At 38.3% G+C, this 22452-nt stretch overlaps 1 long non-coding RNA gene across 2 annotated transcripts in view; it reads right to left on the reverse strand.

Moving 5' to 3' along the window:
• The window catches only part of LOC120387869, an 82738-nt gene that overhangs the window by 41616 nt on the left and 18670 nt on the right, over positions 1–22452 (reverse strand). For both annotated transcript variants that reach the window (XR_005590387.1, XR_005590386.1), the window contains exons 2-3: positions 2060–2134; positions 954–1173 (exon numbers count right to left, since the gene is read on the reverse strand). This is a non-coding gene — a long non-coding RNA (uncharacterized LOC120387869). The remainder of the gene's footprint in view (positions 1–953; positions 1174–2059; positions 2135–22452) is intronic.

Raw genomic sequence — 22452 nt, forward strand, 5'->3', positions numbered from 1 at the left:
TGAGAAAACAGTGTGCCCCTGTTGCCAAGAAGGCTAATGGCATATTGGGCTGCATTAGTAGGAGCATTGCCAGCAGATCGAGGGAAGTGATTATTCCCCTCTATTCAGCACAGGTGAGGCAAAATCTGGACTATTGCATCCAGTTTGCCCCACCTCCCACAGAAAAGGATGTGGACAAATTGGAGAGCGTCCAGAGGAGGACAATGAAAATTATTAAGAGGCTGGGTCACATGACTTATGCGAGGCTGAGGGAACTGGGTTTATTTAGTCTGCAGAAGAGAAGAGTGAGGTGGGATTTGATAGCAGCCTTCAACTATCTGAAGGGGGGGTTCCAAAAAGGATAGAGCTAGCCTCTTCTCGGTGGTGGCAGATGACAGAACAAGGAGCAATGGTCTCAAGTTGCAGTGGGGGAAGGTCTATGTTGGATATTAGGAAAAACTATTTCAGTAGGAGGGTGGTGAAGCACTGGAATGGGTTACCTAAGGAAGCAGTGGAATCTCCATCCTTACACGTTTTTAAGGCCCAGCTTGACAAAGCCCCAGCTGGGATGATTTAGCTGGGGTTAGTCCTGCTTTGAGCAGGGGGTTGGACTAGATGACATCCTGAGGTCTCTTCCAACCCTTATCCTCTATGATTTACAATGTTTTCCTCCCCACTAGGTACTCAGCAACTTTGGACTGGGGAATGTACTGGAGGCTGGAAGGTGGAACAGTTCTTTGAAGTAGGCTGACCTTTCTCCCAGACATCTGGAAAACATTTGGGTGGAATAAAGCCTTGGCCACTTTGTTTTAAAGAAATTACATAACCAGTTCCCTGGTTCATGGTACCCCCTCTCCCACCTCAATTCTTTATTTTGGAAGGACCTACTGCTAAACTTATCAGTTAAACTTTTTCATTGTATTTTTTTATTCTAAGAACTAAGACATTTCCATTTCCATCTGAAAATTGCATACCTATTGTTACAAGCAACCATCAAGGCCACTGTGGGGAAGCCGTGCAGTCTCGTAGGTAGATCACTGGATATGGATGAAGGAGTCATAGGTTCTATTCCCTTCTGTATCGTTGGTCTGCTGCATGACTTGGGGCAAGTCACATCACTGCCCTATGCCTCAGTTTCCCCTTCTGTATAATGTGGGTAACAATACTGACCTCCTTTCTAAAGCATGTCAATATCTGCTGATAAAAAAGAGCTAGGTATTAATATACATTCACTGGAAAATAAAAAGATACTTTTCTCCTTCCTCACCCCACCCCTTTTTCCTCCACTTTATGTACTTGGAGCATTTGACCATGTGGCCTGCTCAAGCTCGCAATAAAGTCAATGGAGGTTGATCGCATAAGGAGCTGAATCAGGCCCTCACTGTTAGTCAGTTCCACAGCGTTGTTGATGGTAAACACCATTTCAACAGGGCACTGTTCACCAGATAGCAACAGCAAAGATGAAAAAAACTGCAGAGGCAACAGGCATGGATGTGCACAAGGAGGAAGGGGAGTTGGGAATATGAGCACGTTCATGGTGTTAATCCAAGGCATATCCAGAAGACACTTCTAAAAATCACAGGACAGGAGGAAACCCTTATAATTTTTAACATAATTAATGTTATTAAAATCAGGACACATTTTTTAAAGGGTACGCTATCAGAAAATGTTGTTGTTGTTTTTTTTTAAATCAGTTTAAAAAACCAAGTTAGCAATTTCTCTGTAAGTTGCTAGGAAAACATTTATATTACAAAAGAAAGATATTATAGCTATTTAAAGTCTTATGATTTTTATACCCTATTACATTTTACCTATCGGTCTTATGATTTATTGACCGCCCAGTATAGATGGTTCTTTATTTTATACTCATACTAACCTTGGTCAAATAACACAACCCTACTTCTTTTCACAATATTTTCCTAATATCTCAGCTCATTTAATTCTATTGATCCACTGAAGAGTATGATGGCAATGAAACTGGAATTAATAACACCCCCTCCCCTTTTCCAATGCTAAGAGCTTTCCTATTTAATCGCTGGACCATCACACAAAAACACAAAAGTAGACAAACCAGACTGACCTTTATCAGTTACCATTCTGTGGCAAAATTCAGCAAAGCCCAGAACATCATTTTCAGTTTTATGGCACTGTTTTCCTAAAAAATAAGAGAGGGGAAAAAAGGAACAACTGACCTCTGTTCAGCATTTACTTAAGCAGAATTGGCATTAATAGAGTATTCTGTCAAAAATTCAAGCTCAAGAAAATGTATGGCTTTGTCCACAGCAGCAGCTATCTTAGCAGATTGCACTGTCACTGCTTCACACAAAGAGCATTGCAACACCATTAGTGGACATAAATAATGCACAAGCTCTTATGCAGTACTCAGCTAAGTGCATGGAAACCTTGGGCTCCTGTTGTCAGAAATTCAATGGATTAGTACCTAGATTTATTTTAAGTCTGTAAAGCACTTTGTTCTTGACAGCGTTCAAAGTAGAAAGAGTGCTATCCTGAATGTGCATCTTAATACTGTCATTCCTGTCTTGTAAGAGTAGATGAAATATGGACTGCAATACTTCTTTTTTAATATTTAAAAGTTTCCACTCCGCAGATGCAAAATATATATATTAATAGTTATCCACAGTTACCTTATTGATTTGGAAAAGCAAAAATGAGTTCTGTAATGCAGGCTTAGTAGAAGACACACCATCACAATTACGGATTAGTGAAACAGATAATGATAAACAAATTACTATCACTATCTTGAATATGTCTTTGTAAAATAGATGCCCTGATGCCAGAATCCTGTATAAATATCACGTTTACTCCTCCATTATGACACAAATTACTTAGCTCTTAAAATGAGCATTACTGAGAAGAGATCATATGGTTACGATGAGCATTACTGAGAAAAGATCATATAGTTAACTGAGAAAATCATGAATATTTTAATCTAATTACTAATATTGAAAACTCAGTAATTCCTTACTGATCACATATCAAATACTGTGCAGGTCTTGTACAGTCTTTTTTAAAAGAAGTTTTCAATGCCAGCATTTTAAAACATTTGATAAATGTTCAAGAAATTGCTTCACCATAGCAATAGAGACTTGTGAGGTCTTTTTGCCTCTGGATGTGCTGGAGAGTTAAGCATGATAATCCCCCATGCATTGAGAGGATAACAGGACCCTTTGTGTAGATTAAAAGCAGTTTTCTATTGATATCAGGGTGGTAATGCAAGAACAGCAATATCTCATGTGAAGGTCAATCTTTCACAATGCCACTAAGACATAAAATCTTCGTTTGAAATAACAGTTACCTTTTCTCTTATCCTGCATGGTCCATGAATTTCCACACAATTCATTGAACAGAGGTCAATGAACTATTCATTACTGAATCCTACAATTTCAAAGTCACAATATGTGTATCATTAATGCCCATTTGAAAATAAATAATAATAATAATAATAATAATGATAAACAAATTCCATAGATCCTGAAGAGGTCTGAAACATACTAAAATCATATTGCAGTATTCACATAATAACCTTTAAAACAAAGATTGAATTGCTTTGTTGCAGTCTCTTCTTATATCTGTGGCAAACCCTCATTCTCCACCAAAGCCAAACTAAGTAGTTTATTTATCCTCTTTGTACTGAAAGCATCTCAGCTTATCCACTAGGACACGAGGTTCTGTATTAGGTACATACTTATATTTCATTCATTTTAATGGACATTATATTAAAAATTCTGTTGAATTCCTTGTGATTTGTTCATCATAAATACAAACTCTCTTAGAATTGAAACGAAAGGTTGAGTTTCATTTCAGCATATATTCTATTGGCTATCTCAAGGATATATATATGGATCTTATTCTAGAATATTATAAATTATATGGTGTAAATTATTCAGCAGTGAGTTATGAAAATATATTAACTTATAAAGCCATCTGCACTCTAAATGTAGGTTGTGATGATTTTAACCATGATTACAACAGGTACCAGAGCAATAAACAACTTCCATGCTGTGATCAATAGGTGGCGCTTTTCCCCTTTCTGAATGCTATTATCACTTATACATACTACGGATTTTTTTTGGTTTTTGGTGGGTTTTTTTGAGTATTTAACATTACTTATGAAAATACAGAACATTTTGATCAATTCATAGTCCTTTTTTCTCCCTCATTCTGGCCTATTCAAGAAATGCATGTCTCTTAGATTTATCGCTAAAATTTTAGTACGGAAGTTAGGAAATGTTGAGAAATGGACTTGCAATTGTACATCTGATATGATTTTTCATAACTCCTTGATAATATACATTGTATATAATCAGTATTTAGGATTCAGCCACAATTGCCAGGGAGCTGAGAAACAAAATCAAAGAGGGGTTACATTTTCTTTTTACACAAACCAAGGTGAAACTTATTAGCATACTTAAGAAAATGTGATTCTTGATACAAAAGAATGCCAAACACATATGACCTTTTTGTCATCAGTGGGGCAAGGATTTCACCCTGAGTTCCTGCAGGAAAAATCCACTCTCTTCCTACAGAGGGGGAGTAATGTAAGGCTCTAGAAACTTTGCGACAGAAAGACAGAATATACAGTTGTATAGATATATACACATACTTTGTTCTATACACCTAGAATATTCTGCCATTTTCTCTCATTCCTGAACTCACATTTCTTAACGATGAAGAGATAATTGATTAGCAATGCAAGATATTTTCTTAATGCTTGAAGGCAAAGTTAATTTTCTTATCTGACTCCAATTATCAATATAGTGAAATGAAAATGACATTTTAAGAATAGAATTATATCATGATAAGAAGTTTTGGCCATAACTAGGAGTTTTGCGTTGATTAAAACTGAAGTTAGGAAGTAAAAACAATTTCTCTTTCTTTCTTTCTTCAAGGAGGTTGTCTGCCACCATGGGAATCATGACAATGAATAGTTTCTGATGGTGTTAGAATGGTGCATTGTGTGAAAATAGCCTCATTCCATATTCTTACTTTGCATTTTATATACTTGAACAACATTAAAAGATTTCAAGAAAAAAAGAAGTCATGTAAAACCAAGTACAGAATGTAGCAAGTTAACATTTATACAGAATGTTAGTTGTTAGGATCACATGGGCATAAATAAACAAAATAAACTCTCTCTCACACACACACACACACACACAGACTCTCAGAGTCTTAAAACTCAGAATTTGAATTCCTGATCTCCTTCAAAAACTTTTGTAAGAGGGTTTACATAGGGAACCAATGTGTGGATTGTGAATCCCTCTTCCCAATACAGAGGCAAGGCACAGGGCACCTACACAGCTGTGCCACAATATCTAAAACACATAGGCTCTACAAGCAGATATAATTTTTGTATGCCCCAATCCTGCAAACACTCTCATACAAACACTATGGACACAAGTTTAATGAAAATATTTACATACATTAGATTACTTATATGCAGAAGTGCTGGGGGTAGGAGCCATAGTTTGCAGACCTACTAATTCACTTCTCTGGAGCACAAAAATCCCTTCACTTCTCTGGAGCACAAATCCCTTCACTTCTCTGGAGCACAAAAATCCCTCTAGTACAGTTCAGGATGAGCTGTATCTTTTCTCAGCTTTCAGTCTTCTCAAAGAACGCCTCTTTCAACTGACAGGCCTACTCCTGCACTTATCCCACTTTTAGAGTAGAATACCATGCTATAGCACTTCCCATTATCAATTGCATTCCTCAGCAGGTCCCTGCAATAGACTTCTTTCCAGTACCTGTGACCAGTTTGAAAATGCAGTGACAGAGAACAGCTTATTTAAAACAAGTATCATTTTTTTGTCCAGTACGGGGTGTCGCAACCCTATACATAGTTATGGCTCTGTATGGCCAGTTGTCGGTCCACGGCCATCTTGTTCTGCTAAAAGGACAAGGCAGCCTCCATCTTGGACCAGGTTCTTGTTCCACAGGAGAGGGCAGAGACCTAATTCTGCCCAGCAACACCGTGGTGTCGTGTGCAACCCTGGGGTGCGGTGTGCAACATTCTAGTGCTGTGTGCAATTTCCCGCTCTTTTTGCATGGTCATCTCGGGGTCAGGCTAGTGCCTTGTGCAAAGATGCCAGTGTGTCGTGTGCAGATCCTGTTGGCGTGGGGGGCAACAGTTCGGAGCCTGAAGGGTGTAGGAGCCAGGGACCAATCAGATGCTGACACGAGTGAATGAGACCCTTCGAATAAAACTAGGTTTCCCCCCAAAACTTTTGTGGAGTGTCCGCATGTCAGCTGAAGGGCCTGATCAACCTTTCAGCCAGGGTCTCCTCCCGTTATAGCTAGCTCGTGTCGTGTCATTTTGGATTTGTTATCACTTTGGAGTTATCATTTTGGATCTATTTCTATCAGCTCGTCATGCTTCTGGTGTCTGCTCTGCTGGTCAGCTGCGCCTGGAGTGCGGTATATGCTTTCTAATTTCTGACAGTTTGCTTACCTAGCTTCCCCTTTTTCCCCCTCCCTAACTCAGTACCAAGTGTGTATACAGTATATGAGAGTTGAATTATTGAGCTCATAATTGCACAGTTCTTTAGTTTGTGTAGTTGTTCTGAGTTTTAGTAGATAGTTAACTATAGACTGTTTTAAGTTGTGTGAGTTACTGCTCTGTCTTTGTCTGGAGGGCTTGGTGCTAGGTGCTGTCTCCACCTGAGGATTAGCTGACCAAGGGGTTTCTGTCCCCGCGGTCTGTGTGAATGGAACCTGCACAATCGCAGCTGCACCACACTCTGGGTAAATCCCTTAGTGTGAAAGCAAGGGCGGTTGAGGCAGTGGCCTGTGGGTCTCTTTTCTGTGTTGCACCGGGCACCGCTCTGACGAACCCGATTTCCATCTTGTGTAATTGGTGTGTCTGCCTACTCAGTGTGAAGCAGTGAGCAGTATAGATTTGTATTGTTAATGATTTTGGGTGTGTCTGTATTGTTTGATAACATTCCAGCTAAGAATTGCCCCCCTCCTCGGCCAACATTGTAACTATCCCCCCAATAAACGCAGCCACTTGGCTTTAAACTTGATTCTGGTCCAGCCTGGTTTTGCCTCTCCCAATACCAAAGCTGATCGAACCGCAATCGGTTTTGGACAGGGGGACAAACAGAGAGAAATGAATTAAAACAATAAAAATGTAAACACATGTTTCCTGGCCTAAAGTTGGCATTTGCCTCATGCTGGTAAGTAGGCTTGACTTAGCCTTGGTACCCCTTCCCATTCTCCTAGGGACCAAGTTGAAGCCTGCTTTTCTGCAGAACCTCTCTCTCTCTTCTCTGAGGTTCAGTTTTTTAACCACTTGCAAGTCCTTATTTGAGAATTCCCACCTTAAAGACCCTGGGATTTCAAGCTGGAACCTTTCCCCCACCCACTACATCTCAACCCTCCTGTGGGACCAACCAGACCCTGATTCCATTTCAGTGGTGGTAAACCCCAAAGAAATCACCTCAATTTTCTGGTGGGGTACTGGAAATTGGGGTAGTCTACCGCCATTAAATTTCAGGTCCTGCAGACTAAAGCTAACTAAACCTGATTTAACTCTTAGTTATCCCTTAGCCAGCAACACAATATCCACTAAGACCACAGATATTGATAAAATTAATGCAGATAATTCCCACACTTTTCATTCCTTCCCCCTGTCTTCAGATGTTCAGCTTCATGCGTGTGTTCTTTCTGCGTGCTGCACTGGCTCTGGCCAGATAGCTCATATAGCAGGTTCCAAACAAGCTGTTCAGTAAGACCACAAGACTTGGTTTAGTAGCAAAGGCCCCTGGCCAGGTTTATTGTCGATGAAGCATGGTGCTAATGCTTCAGCGCAATGGTTACAGGTACACTAACGTATGTGTGCCCATAACAATGGACCAGCTCAGTCAATGTTGGGACTTTCCACTGCCCCCAGGTCAGACAAAGGGGTAAAGCGAGGTATTTCAACATTTATAGACTGAGACAAACAATCTGGGATAAATAACTTAGGTATCATCTTATGCGTTTCATGACATGTTTGCAACCTCCCCCGGTGCTTTCTTATTGATGTTTCAGACAAAACATTCCTATTCACCACCTGTTTTTGTACTTTTACTCCTGATGTTTCAGACAAAATATCACGATTCATTACTTTTGCCAAACCATAGTATCATGTGGTAGGTTGGGGTATTCTCGTGCTGGCCTGCTGGAATGTGTTTACATATTCAGTGTGTTTTAGCAATGCTAGCAACACTGGTGCCGAGTTCGTATACCGGACACCAACCTGCAGGCAAGCATCTGCTTTTGACATGACCCGACCGTTTCTCATAGCATAACTTTTGCTGACTTTGGTTCAGGCCTCAGGCCTTGCACCAGGCCCATGCTTCAGGGTGTCTTTCTTTCTACTACATTCCTTCTACACCCCTTCCCCCACCCCGCGTTCCCACAGAAAGTACAAGCCTGAAGCAGTAATCCATGGTGCATGGTGATGGTGAACTCTTACTGAACGGTCTCTCCATTTCCCTCACATCTCTCACAACAGAACAGAACTGGTACCTCTGAATATGCACTCTTAAGTAGTCTAGAGAATTTGGCCCCTAATGTACTTAATGCTGTTTGATTACTTTTGGCTTTAGGCTTGGATAGTAAAAGAGACTGGTCAGTTTCTAATCAGCTTTCACTTTCTGGTCCTCATGCACAGGCATTCAAAGGCCATAGTGATGGGCACCAATGTGAATGAATGAATGGATAAAATGTGAACTTGTTCTTCTAAAAAAAAAAAGTTCCATTGTTTTTTTTTGTTGTTGTTGTTTTTGTTTTTTAATGCAGAAATGTCTCTCTTAATCTAAGGTTTTATAAGAGATTGCTTTCACTAAATCTACATTGTTGGCCAAATTTGACTACCACATGTCTTTATAATCCTGTGAAAGTAGATTAAAAAGTCATATTTGCACTAGTGAAATATAGCTTTCTGCATCAAAGCCATGAGGTAGGATTTTTATGGTTTACCAGTGGGAATTTTGCTTTCTCTTTTAAAATATATAATTATTTCCTATGAATATGTGTGTTTACTGTATACTCTGTAATATTCTTAATTTACCAGGCAAATCACTGCTTCACTATGTTTTACATAATAGTGATGATTAGCTGTGAGCTTGGGGATACATTTTCAAAGTGTTTTAGAATTTTATCCATTACACTCACATTGATTTTATGGCAGTCGGGTGGTTAAAACTCCATGAAATACCCTAAAAATGTATCACTTTCTGTCCAGGTCAGGAGTCTTCTTTCTGGTGTTTATTGTAAAAAATTGAAAGTTAGAGTTCTTGCATGCTTTCCTACTTCAAAGTAAACTATTTAAAAATAAATATTACTAATTAATGGTGGAATTGTACCTTTACAAGGAATTTAAAATGTTCAGGAACAGAAAAAATACAACATTTCTATTCTTTTGTTCAGTGGTTTTGAACAAGCTGCTAATAATGCTCAATTTGCAATGCAGAGTGGATTTAAACCATAGCCTGCTCTTCCATAGCAAAAAGGAAAGAATAACAGACTCTGACCAAGGAAGCAGAACTGAAATAGATGCCACAGAGAAAAAAGTAAGGTAGATAAGTAAATCCACGCTATGACTCAGGGAAATGAGGACCGGAAGAGGAAGCAGCAATTAGATAAGAGGAATAAAGTTGGTGGCATATAGCTCTGCCAGCATGTGGAGATCTATGGAATTAGACAGTGAGCTTTAAGAATTACTGATGGGCATTCCACACTAGTGTGTGTCCCACACAAGCTGTGGTGGGACAGCTCTGCTTTAATCTGTTATAAGCCAGGATGCATGTAGAAACACTTCTGTGAAGTGTCTAAAATGCTCATTTTACATAGACTGGTTCTTAAATTGATATTAAAAGGGGGAAAATTCCTCAGATTTCCAACACAATTTCAACAACCACCATCCTTCCATCAAACTCTCTCTGGAACACTCCCACACCAGCATCAACTTTCTGGACACCATGATTGGCTTCAACAAAGGAATCCTATAAATGACTATATACAAGAAACTCACGGATCAGCATACTTACCTCCAAGATCTAATAAGCACCCCAGACACATCAAGAAATCTGTTATCTACAACCAGGCACTTAGATACCATAAAATTTGCTCCAAACAGAAGGTTCAGGATACACATCAAAACACACTTAAAACCATCATCACTAAACAAGGACACTCCACCAGAGAAGTAGATTGCCTCATGGAATAGGCCCACCCTGGGAGAAACTGCTTCAATGCAGGATAAAAAAAACACCACTGACTGCATACCCCTAGTTATCATTTTCCACCCCACACTAGAACTCATATGGGGCATCATCAAATAATTACTGCCCATAGTTGATGGGAACTACATCCTGAAAGAAATCTTTCCTGAATCCCTTCTCCTGGCCTTCAAACAACCCCCAACCACCTCAAGCTCATTTTCAGAAGCAAGCTCCCCACAGACCAGGACACATCGAATCAAAGCAGCACCAGAGCCTGCCAGAACAACACATGCAAAACCTGCAGACATATATCCACTGATCCAACAATCAGCACTTCCACAACACGCCTTTCAAAATACATGGGTCCTATCACAACATGTGGTGCATCAGATGCCCCAACAATAACTATGTGCGTGAAACCAGACAATCAGTACACTCTTGAATGAACTCACACAGAAAAATGATGAAAGACAAAAATACCATATCACCCATGGGCGAACACTTTTCACAAATCAGTCTCTCCATATCTGATCTCTCAGTCCTTTTCCTCAAAGTAAACCTGCACAAAACACCTTCTAAAGACAAGTTTGGCAACTTAAAAGCTTAACTCTGCTAGACACTAAATACCATGGACTAAACAGCGACACTGGTTTTATGGCTCATTACAACAATTTTTAACATACTCTATTGCCTGCTAAGGCTTAACTGCCCATTTCATTTTAAGTAGTCTCCTAAAGCATGTGTGAACCCCTCATGCTTAACAATCTGTTCTAACTTGTATTTAGTCCAGACACTCTGGGTATCTTCTCCAGACCTGAAGAAGAGCTCTGTGAAGCTCAAAACTTGTCCATCTGCCAACAGAAGTTGGTCCAGTAAAAAATATTACATCATTTATCTTGTCTTTCTTATATCCTGCAACCAACACAGCTACAACAACGCTGCAAACAAGAAAAAAGGGACAGTCATGAAAAAAAATCATAGAATAGATTTGCAGAAATATGGATAATGTGATGAATAATTCAAAGAGCTTTAGTGTTTAAACTAAATAAGTAATATATAATGAATTAGTGTAATAATAACCGGTTAAAACCCAGTGTCAGAACTGTTATTGTCTGACCGGTAACAACCAAAAGGCCAGAATTTCTAATAAATAAAGATGATCCAATCATTTAAATATATAATCCCTAATCTACATTAAAAGTATAATAGTAGATTAAATATATAAGGAAAGGCATGGCCAATGAATACTGTATAATTTAAATTATCTCACTTATACAATAGTTCAGTTTATTTGACACCTGTCAAAAAATTTCATTGCCAGACACCGTTCTTCAATCTATTCCACCTACTAAGATCTAATCAATCTGTCCAATTTACCATTCATAATTTGAATAGTATACTCACTATTTCAATCCACATTTTATCTTGTAGTTTCTTATCTCAACTTTCAGAGCTCATCAAAAATTTAAATGGGAATCTTGCCACTCCCTCAATAATAGATACAATATTAGTGCATTTTCCCAAAAATAGAGGAAAGCTAAGGGACTCAATTTACTAATTTTTGATGGTTGCAGTAGAAAAGATTTATTTGAAAAGAAAAACATCAAAATTATATGATTTTACATAAAGTTATTTCAGTGAGTCCATGATAGTTTTAGAATCAATTCCTTGACTAACCACAGCATTAAAATGGAGGTATGGTCAGAGCAAATCCCTCAGTATGAGCCTCTCCAACAAGAATGCAACAAGGAGGCAAAAAAAATAAAAAAAAAATAAAAAAAGGAAATGAGTTAATGCTGTGTAAAGCACTTTTATACTTTTGCACCCTGCACATGGGATCTCAGCAGTTGTTGGTACTGATATTGGCCCTTGGAGGATTCTGGGTACCTGTGGATGGAACTGTGATTAATTTAATAGAAGATTTATTTATCATTTGGGTGCCATATTATATTGATAATATGCATATAATGGAATCTCAATTTAATCAACAATTAGAGGTTCTGTCTCTTCTAAGATATGAAACTATCCCCATTATCCACTCATCTTCCATACCTATAACATCTACCTGATGTCCTTATCCACTACTACACCTGATCTATGCATTTCTGTATCTCTATCTATTTGTGTGTGCTCCTGATTATACTGTAAACCCTAACGCATAGGAATGATTAGTGACATTAATTCTAGAGAAATATCATTAAAGAGAGGTTCTTAAAACTTTTAATATGAATAACATATACCCATCAGAATGGAAGATTCAAGGGTTGTTCTTCCCCTCAAGTCAGCTTAAAAATGGATGTACCTGCTAAGGTACAGGTAAAAATGGGAATTTGGGAAATCAACTCATTTATCTCCAACAAGCAGCAGTTATTTACACCACCTATAACTCTAGCCCAGAATCTCTACTTCTAATTTAGATTCACAAACATCATTTTGTTAGAAATGGAAGTAAAGGAATTATAAGGAATTAAAAGAGCAGCATTATTTTACTAATGGAATGAAAAGGACTCTGGAATCAGGTCAGACAAAACAGAGTTATTTGATTTAAATTGGGTGCATTATAAATCAAAATATCCCATAGTGTTACAATTAACTTAATAATTAACAAATTAGAATTTTGGAAAGTAAGGAATGATATATTGTTTTTAGATTTTTCTGTCTGTGGGCATTCCATGCAATAATGAACACTGACTTATCGGAAATGGAATAATCGCATTACGGTTTAAAATCCATGACAGTGTAATTGCCATCCCCGTTGTTCAATCACTTCATCAGAGTTATAATACTAAGCATTTAGTCCACATCAGGTAAATTATCTTAACAAATATTTGCAGTTACTGTTGCTTCATATTTTAAGTGTTGTGCTCATGAATCAATCACATCATAAGTCCAATAGGGTTTTTTTTAGGATAAATATATATATATATATATATATATATATATATATATCATGATATATCTATTGATTTCTTCTCATTGATCTTCAGTTGATATTGCTGTCTAATTTGACCTTAGTAGTATAGGCTCTTTTGTAGTATGTGAACACAGCAGAAACAAAAGACAGAGCAGTTAAGAGAGGCATATTAGTTGCCTGGCTCATAAAACTATGCCTGCCAGGCTCAAATACATCTTTTGTCTGCCTTTGAAACATGTCATGAATGGTGCAAAGCTAAGAAGTGTTAGCTTAACCTCTTGGCCTACTATGAGAAAAATAACCAAAATAAGCCTATTTTTATCTCTGTGAGGTGAGGGGAGAACATTGGAATGGAGGAGAAAGAGAAAAAATAAACATTTTAATTCTCCAGACTTGAAGAAGCAGGCCCGCATAATATCTTTGTAGCTCTATGGCTGATATGAGCAAATTGTAATAGGGTTCTATGGACACTAATGAAAGATTACCTTATCCAACTTTAGCAGTTAGGCCTCTGATGAAGACACTGTATGTTGACATTGATGAACTCTCTGGATATTAAGTATCAGGGTAGTCGTGTTAGTCTGGATCTGTAAAAAGTGACAAAGAGTCCTGTGGCACCTTATAGACAAACAGAAATATTGGAGTGTAAGCTTTCATGGGTGAATACCTACTTCGTCACATGCAGCTTATGCTCCAATACTTCTGTTAGTCTATAAGGTGCCAAAGGACTGTTTGTCGCTTTTCTCTGGATATTGCCATTTCAATAACCTATCCTTTGGGCAAAACAATTGAGCAGATGGTTGCAAGATAGTTCTGACACCCACCTGCAGTCATTGGATTTCTTTGATCTTTTTCAGTTGGGCTTCAAGTCTGGAAAAGATACAGAAACTGATGGCGTCTGTGGTTGATGATAGCCCCTTGCCAAGTATTCCTCCCCCTGTGCTGATTCTTTTATGCATCATCATTGATAGTGTTGACCACAAGATTTTGTTGACATGCTAGCAGATATTAGCACGGGCAGCTACAGGTAGGGGTTATCCATGTTGGTGTGGCTTCTCATCTGATGTACATTAGACCATAAGAATGGCCATACTAGGTCAGACCAATGGTCCATCTAGTCCAGTATTCTGTCTTCTGACAATGGACAATGTCAGGTGCTTCTGAGAGAATGAACAGAACAGACAATCATCAAGTCAGAGGCTATGGATACTCAAAGCATCGGGTTGCATGTCTGCACATCCTGGCTAATAGCCATTGATGGACTGATTCTCCATTAACTTATCTAATTCTTTTTTTAACCCCATATAGGGCCTTCACAATATCCTCTGGCAACATGTTCCACAGGTTGACTGTGTGTTGTGTGAAGAAGTACTTCCTTTGTTTGTTTTAAACCTGCTGCCTATTAATTTCCTTGGGTGACACCTGGTTATTATGTGAAGAGTAAAAAAAAAAAAAAAACAACACTTCCTTATTCACTTTCACCATACCCGTCATGATTTTATAGACCTCTATCATATCTTCTCTTAGTTGTCTCTTTTCCAAGCTGAAAAGTCCCAATCTTTTTAATCTTTCTTCATATGGAAGATGATCCACTCCCTTAATCATTTTTGTTGTCTTTCTCTGTGTATTTTCCAAATCTAATATTGCTTTTTTGAGTTGGGGTGACCAGAACAGCGCTCAATATTCAATGTGTGGGCATACCATTGATTTATATAGTGCCATTATGATATTTTCTGTCTCATTTTCTATCTCTTTCCTAGTGATTCCTAACATGGTTAGCTCTTTTGACTGCCACTGCACTCTAACGTTTCTTTCTTGAGTGGTAACAGCTAACTGAGTTTCCATCATTTTGTTTGTATAGTTGGAGTTATGTTTTCCAATGTGTATTACTTTGCATTTATTAACAGGGAATTTCATCCGCCATTTTGTTGCCCAGTCACTCTGTTTGGTGAGGTCTCTTTGTAATTCTTCAGTCTGCTTTGGCCGTATCTATCCTGAGTAATTTTGTATCATCTGCAAATTTTGCCACCTCATTGTTCACTGCTTTTTCCAGATAATTTATGAATATGTTGAACAGCACTGGTCCCAGTACAGTTCCCAGTGGTACACCACTATTTACCTCGTTCCATTCTGAAACGTGATAATTTATTCCTACCCTTTGTTTTCTGTCATTTAATCAGTTACTGATCCATTTGAAAACCTTCCGTCTTATCCCATGATGGCTTACTTTTCTTAAGAACCTTTGGCAAGGACCCTTGTCAGAGCTTTCTGAAAGTCCAAGTACACTATATCTACTGTATCACCATTGTCCACATGTTTGTTGACCCCCATCAAAGAATTCTAATAGACTGGTGAGGCATCATTTCCCTTTATGAAAGCCATGTTGATTCCTCCCCAACATATTGTGTTCATCTACATGTCTGTTCATTCTGTTCTTTACTATAGTTTCAACCAATTTTCCTGGTACTGAAGTTAGGTTTACTGGCCTGTAATTGGCAGAGCCTTTTTGAAAAAATTGGTGTCACATTAGCTATCCTCCAGTCTCTGATACAGAAGCTGATTTAAATGATAGGTTACAAACCATAGTTAGCGGGTCTGAAGTTGGGGTGCTGCAAAAGCATCCTGTTGTTCCTCCCAGAGTCATGTGAATGACTGGATTCAAAATGTTTTGGAATGGGTTCCATAGCCTATTTCATGTTGATCAACAACATGCAAGGATCTCCATGTGTAGATTAAATTCAGTAAAATGGATGAAGCATTTGGAGATCCTAAAAGGTGCTATAGAAGTGCAACGTATTATTAACAACAAAAACTCTGATTTTGCCAAATCTCTTAGGTAGAAAATATTTGTAATAAAATATTAACTAACCTATCTCTGAACCAGACAAACAATTGTAAAGATTTGTATGATCATCATCATTCTGGCCTCTGAAGATCATTCTAATCTTAACCAAGCTGAAATTGATTTGAGTATGAAAACATAAATAATATCTTTTGCTACAGTGTATATTGTAAATAAATTGCTCAAAATCACCCCAAAGCGGGTCATCTTAGATTAAACAATTTACAAGTCTTTCCAATGTTCTAAATAAAAACATGTAATTCCTATTTTATATTTACATAAATAGTCTGCATAATTGTTTTAGCAAGGTTACTGCATAGGATGATTTGACTAATATTAAATATGTATGAATTTCCAACTATTCCCTAGGGCCCTCAGAAACAAGATGCATCTCGAGAGATTGGTAAGCAAAGTTTAAATTTAAAGAAGAAAACCCTTAAGGATCCAGGCATTTTTTGTTCTGTTTTTAATTGGTGAAGTCTAATTTTCACCTCAAGTAAACATATAATAAATAATTATTATTTGAGGGTTTACAAATAGTGTCAATGTTAAATATATTATTTGTGTATCTTTTTTCCCCAATTCTATTTACAGTTCTATATCCACCCAAACAATAGAGATGACATGATTGATCTTAACTGTATTGACTTTTTACACCATGGCTCATACTGATGAATTAAAGATTTCCAGTATAGCCAACCAAATAACAAAAGGTTTGTTTACACTTGGAACTGGGGATGTGATTCCCAGCTCAAACAGACATACTCACATTAGCTCTCACTAATCTAGTGTGCTAAAAACTGTGGTATAGCTATGGTACCACGGGCAGCAGCTGAGGCTAACTACCCGCCTGGGTGTGTACTTGGGTTTGTAATTGGAGTGTCTGGGCCCTCCCCACTAATTGATGTTAACATGTCTAAACTTCTATTTTTAGTGTGGTAGCTCAATGAGAGTTAGCACAATTATGTATCCTCAGTCTGGGAATCACACTTCCAGCTGCAACTGTAGACATGCCTTAAGTATGTGTTGATGCTTTGGAAGGTCCTAATGATGCTGTCTTTCAGGAACTGTTAATGCCAGCAATAGTTGCAGCTAACAATCAATAACTAATATCAATAACAGTTAAATAGGACATGTAACATTTGGTTCATGTTGATAGGAAGTTAATCATTTATTTTGCATGAAAGACTCTCAAGACCTATACTACAGGGAAGGGGGGAGGATAGCTCAGTGGTTTGAGCATTGGGCTGCTAAACCCAGGATTGTGAGTTCAATCCTTGAGGGGGCTATTTAGGCATTGGTCCTGCTTTGAGCAGCAGGTTGGGCTAGATGATCTCTTGAGGTCCCTTCCAACCCTAATAATCTATGATTCCATGATATATGACACAGGCATTAACATTGATGGGCTTGATCTTGCCTTTGCTATTATTTGAGAAGCCCAAGGAATTTTGTAGAATGTTAGCAGAATGAGGCACAGAGGGCATAGAAAATAATCATGTGTGAAGTTTCAAAGTCTGACTCTCTTCAGTTTGCAGGCTCACTCACTACATCATTTCCACTAATGTCTTACCTAATCTGTGTTTGTATATCTGAAGTGATGGTACTTTGACCTTTAGTTGTCTGATCCATGACACCACTCTACTTGCTAGTAAGATAGTTTCTTAATGAGGACCCCATTCTGCATTCCTTGAATAATCTATGGGAGTTGATGAAATGTAAGGAATACAGAATCCTGATTTCCTACTTATGTTGACTGCTCAGAGCAGATACGAGGTCCTGAGGCACTTGTCAGAACACTCTGGCAGACCAAAGCAGGCAAAAAACTGGTTTAACTGTCCTGTTGGGAATTTCCCCAGTACAGATGGGAGAACATAGAGTCAGCTGTCCCTGTGGATGTTTGAAGTGGCATCTGGGGTCCAGAGTCAGCCTCAGGACCTGTGTAGAAGGCCACCTTTTCAGGTCTCTCTGCACAAAATAGTTGGACCCAGGGCACTTTAATTTCCACTAACCTGCTAAACCTACAATAGCAAGAGGTTTGGGGGTTTCTACTCACTTGCTAGTTTTACATCAGTGTAGATCAGTTGGCATCATTGGAGTTATTCCCAATTTACATTGGTGTGAGAAATAATTTTTCATTTTCCTGTCCCTCTGTGAAACATTTCATATGATAGGATAATGTGATTTAGTCAATAGGTCAATAACGTGCCACCACTGGTAATTAGTACCAAGGGTCAATGTTGGGATATTGAAAGTCTTTTTCCTGAGTGTCTGGCTCGAGAGTCTTGCCCACATGCTCGGGGTTCAGCTGATCGCCATATTTGGGGTCGGGAAGGAATTTTCCTCCAGGGTAGATTGGCACTGGCCTTGGAGGTTTTTCGCCTTCCTCTGCAGCATGGGTCAGGGGTCGCTTGCTGGAGGATTATCTGCTACTTGAAGTCTTTAAATCAGGATTTGGGGACTTCAACATCTGAGTCAAGGGAGAGAATTATTTCAGGAGTGGGTGGGTCAGCTTTTGTGGCCTGCATCTTGCGGGAGGTCAGACTAGATGATCATAATGGTCCCTTCTGATCTTAAGTTCTATGATTCTATGATTCTATGCTATGGTTCTAGTAAGCAACACCTATGCTGCCCCCCTCCTAAAAGCTTAATATGTGAAACACAAATGTGAAAAATGAATGTGTGTGGGTGATAACTCTTATATTCTCCTGATTCCATACATTACATGCAGATGCTGGATATTTTCCAATTACTCCACTAAACAGAAGCCAATGTTTATTCACACAATGGGCAGAAAAAGTAAAAATAAAATTTGAGGTGACTTCAATGTGAGCCAAGTAATATAATGAATCTATAATATACTTACTGTGATGCAGTAAGGCTTGCAGATGTATATACAAAAAGGAATATTCTAGTTTCATATTTATTATGGGCTTTCCTGATTTAAGACATTATATATTGAAACTCAGCAAACAGTCCCTTATTTCCATAAATGTCAACAGTAGAGAGAGAGAGAGAAAGAACAGCATAATAGTCAGTAAGCTCTCTGCAATTAGAGAATAAAGAAACTCCATTGAACCCAAGAAATAGTTCAGAGGCTATTAGAAAAAAATCAATAGTCTTAAAAATAATAATGCAAGGATGATATTCTTAAATGCCATCCACTGTACTCTTGCTGCATGAAACCATCAATGTGTAGTGTTCCAGTAACATTTCAATAACATGTTCAGAGGGCAATATAATAAATAGCCAGGTTTACACACTTTACTCCAAATATCTTGAAGGATATTCTGACATATGAAAAAAAAGAATATGTATAAGTAACCTTCCTTGAGTCTTTACTTTTCAAAGAGATTAAATATGGAATGACACTATATAGACCAGGCTTGAATCTCCACTGCAATTTTATCTGTGCAAAATAAGGGCAAGCTGGGTGGTCAACCCAGGTACATAACAGTAGAGATTAATGCCCACTTTGCACAGGTGCAAGAAGCTACACAAGGGAGATTCAGGTCCATTGTCTGTTTAAAATTTTGATCTTTGTCTCACACAGTTAATGGGAGTTTTGCCATTCACTTCAATGAGAATCAGGACTGATGGCTTGAGCCTACAAGGTGCTGACCACCACCTGCTCTACGCTCAGCAAACTCAAATATCATTGACTTCATCAAGAGTTGGTAGAGGTTAGGAGATATTTAGCTTCCCCTGGGAAATGGTCTCTAAAGGCTCATTCCTGTTCCCATTGCAGAAGCAGGTCCTAAATGAGTGATTGTTAAATGCATGTGTACCAGGCTAAATATGCAAGAGTAGACAAAATAGGAAGTATGGTAAGAGATCACAGAGGCTTAATCAGGAGATCTTCAATTATCTGAAACTCAAAAAAAGAGTCCTACAAAAAGTGGAAATTAGGTCAAATTACAAAGGATGAATATAAACAAATAACACAAGTATATAGGGACAAAATTAAAAAGGCCATGGCACAAAACGAGATCAAACTAGCTAGAGACATAAAGGGTAACAAGAAAACATGCTACAAATACATTAGAAGGAAGAGGAAGACGAAGGGCAGGGTAAGCCCATTACTCAATTAGAAGGGAAAAAACAATAACAGAAAATGTGGAAATGGAAGAAGTGCTAGATGACTTTTTTGTTTCAGATTAGTAGCCATGGGCCATCTAACCTAGTGAATGCCAGTGAAAATGAGATGATGTGCAATGAAGGGATCTGAGGCTAAAATAGAGAAAGAACAAGTTAGAACTTAGACAAGTTAGTTGTCTTCAAGTCAGCAGGGCCTGACGAAATACATCCTAGAGTACTCAAGAAGCTGACTGAGGAGATATCTGAGGCATTAGTGATTAGCTTAGAAAACTCATGAACAAGAGAGAGATTACACAGGACTGGAAGAAGGCAAATATACTGCCAGTCTATGAAAAGGGAAATAAGGACTATCTGGGGAATTTCAGACTAGCCAGCTTAACCTTAGTATCTGGAAAGATAACGGAGCAAATAATCAAGCAATCGATTTGCAAACATCTAGAAGATAAGATTATAAGAAACAGTCAATCCAACCTAACAACTGTTTTTTTACAGGATAACAAGGCTTCAGATAGAGGGGAAGTGGTGGACATGGTATATCTTGACTTTAGTAAGGTTCTTGATACTGACTTGCATGACCTTCTCATAAACAAACTACCAAAATACAGCCTAGATGAAGCTGCTATAAGGTGGGTGTATAACTGGTTGGAAAACCATTCCCTGACAGTAGTTATCAATGATTCACAGTCAATCTGCAGGGGCATATCAAGTGGGGTCCCCCAGGGACTGGTCCTGGGTCCAGTTCTATTTAATATCTTCATCAATTATTTAGGTAATGGCATAGAAAGTACACTTATAATGTATATGGATGACACCATCCTGGGAGGGGTAACAAGGGCTTTGGAGGATAGGATTAAAATTCAAAATGATCTGGACAAACTGGAAAAATGGTCTGAAGTAAATAGAATTAAATTCAATAAGGACAAATGCAAAGTACCCCACTTAGGAAGGAACAATCAGTGGCACACATATAAAATGGGAAATTACTGCCTAGGAAGGAGTACTGAGGAAAGGGATCTGGAGATCATGGGATCACAAGCTAAATATGAGTGAACAGTGTAACACTGTAGCAAAAATAAAATAATAATAATAATAACCCAAACACCATACTGGAATATATTAGCAGGAGTGTTATAAGCAAGACACGAGAAGTAATTCTTCTGCTCTAGTCCATGCTGATTAGACCTCATCTGGAGTATTGAGTCCAGGAAAGATGTGGACAAATTGGAGAAAGTCCAGAGAAGAGCAACAGAATTGATTAAAGGTCTAGGAAACATGACCTATGAGGGAAGATTGAAAATATTGTGTTTGTTTAGTTGGGAGAACAGAAGACTGAGAGGGGACATGACAACAGTTTCAAGTACATAAAAGGTTGTTACAAGGGAGAGGGTGAAAAAATGTTCTCTTTAACTTCTGAGGATAGGACAAGAAGCAATAGGCTTAAATTGCAGCAAGGGCAGCTTAGGTTGGACATTAGGAAAAAACATCCTATCAGGGTAGTTAAGCACTGGAACAAATTGCCTAGGGAGGTTGAATGATTAACTTAAGTACAATATTCCTACTGTTAAACTGGTCACTGTGCATAGTAACAATCATCATCAAGGGCAATTATTTTGGAACGTATTTCATAGTGTTTATGCCATACAGACACAAATGGTGGGGAAATGCTGTATATCTGTTCTGCTGCTGCCTGGGGAATACAATAATGGCAAAAGGAACTGGCCAATTCTAGCCTAAATTAAATGTGTTCCATTTCCTTGTGTTAATTCCCTTAAGATCTGGTCCTCAGGAGATGCGAGTTTTTCCATTATTTAATGAGGCTTCTACCACTTCCCCTGGGAGACTATACTGCAGTCTAATAAATCACACCATTACAACACTTTTTCATTCCAAAAACTTTCCTTTTTTAAAATTTCAACCCAGGACATCTAGTTATATCTTCATGCACCTTCATACAAATATTTTATTAATACATTTTTATAATTTGTTTGTCAAATTAACTAATGAACAAAAGGTCTTACAGCCAGAATTGCAGATTAAAAATATTCTACTGTACTTTTGAGAGAGAGTCTACTAGCTCTGTTCTCAAGCCATTTTGGACTTTGGTCATTCAAAACCTGGTCTATTGAGCTCAGTTCTTGAACGAGTCCAGCTGTGAGCATAGACAGAGTACGTAGTTTGTTCCAGGCATAAGTGCTGTACAGCAAAATATATGTCAGGACTTTCAGCAGTACTCTACTTCCAGTGTACAAAAGGGCAATTCCAAAGCAAAATCCTTTCCACATGAAATATTTAGAGAAAGTCCACTTATAGAAGAAGCACCTACTGTGTAGTCCAACCTGCAAGAAAGAGACACCAAGGAGAGGCCTGTCAAGGATTTAAAAACATAAAAA

The sequence above is a fragment of the Mauremys reevesii genome, linkage group 1 (assembly GCF_016161935.1).
Source record: "Mauremys reevesii isolate NIE-2019 linkage group 1, ASM1616193v1, whole genome shotgun sequence".
NCBI classification, from domain to species: Eukaryota; Metazoa; Chordata; order Testudines; family Geoemydidae; genus Mauremys; species Mauremys reevesii.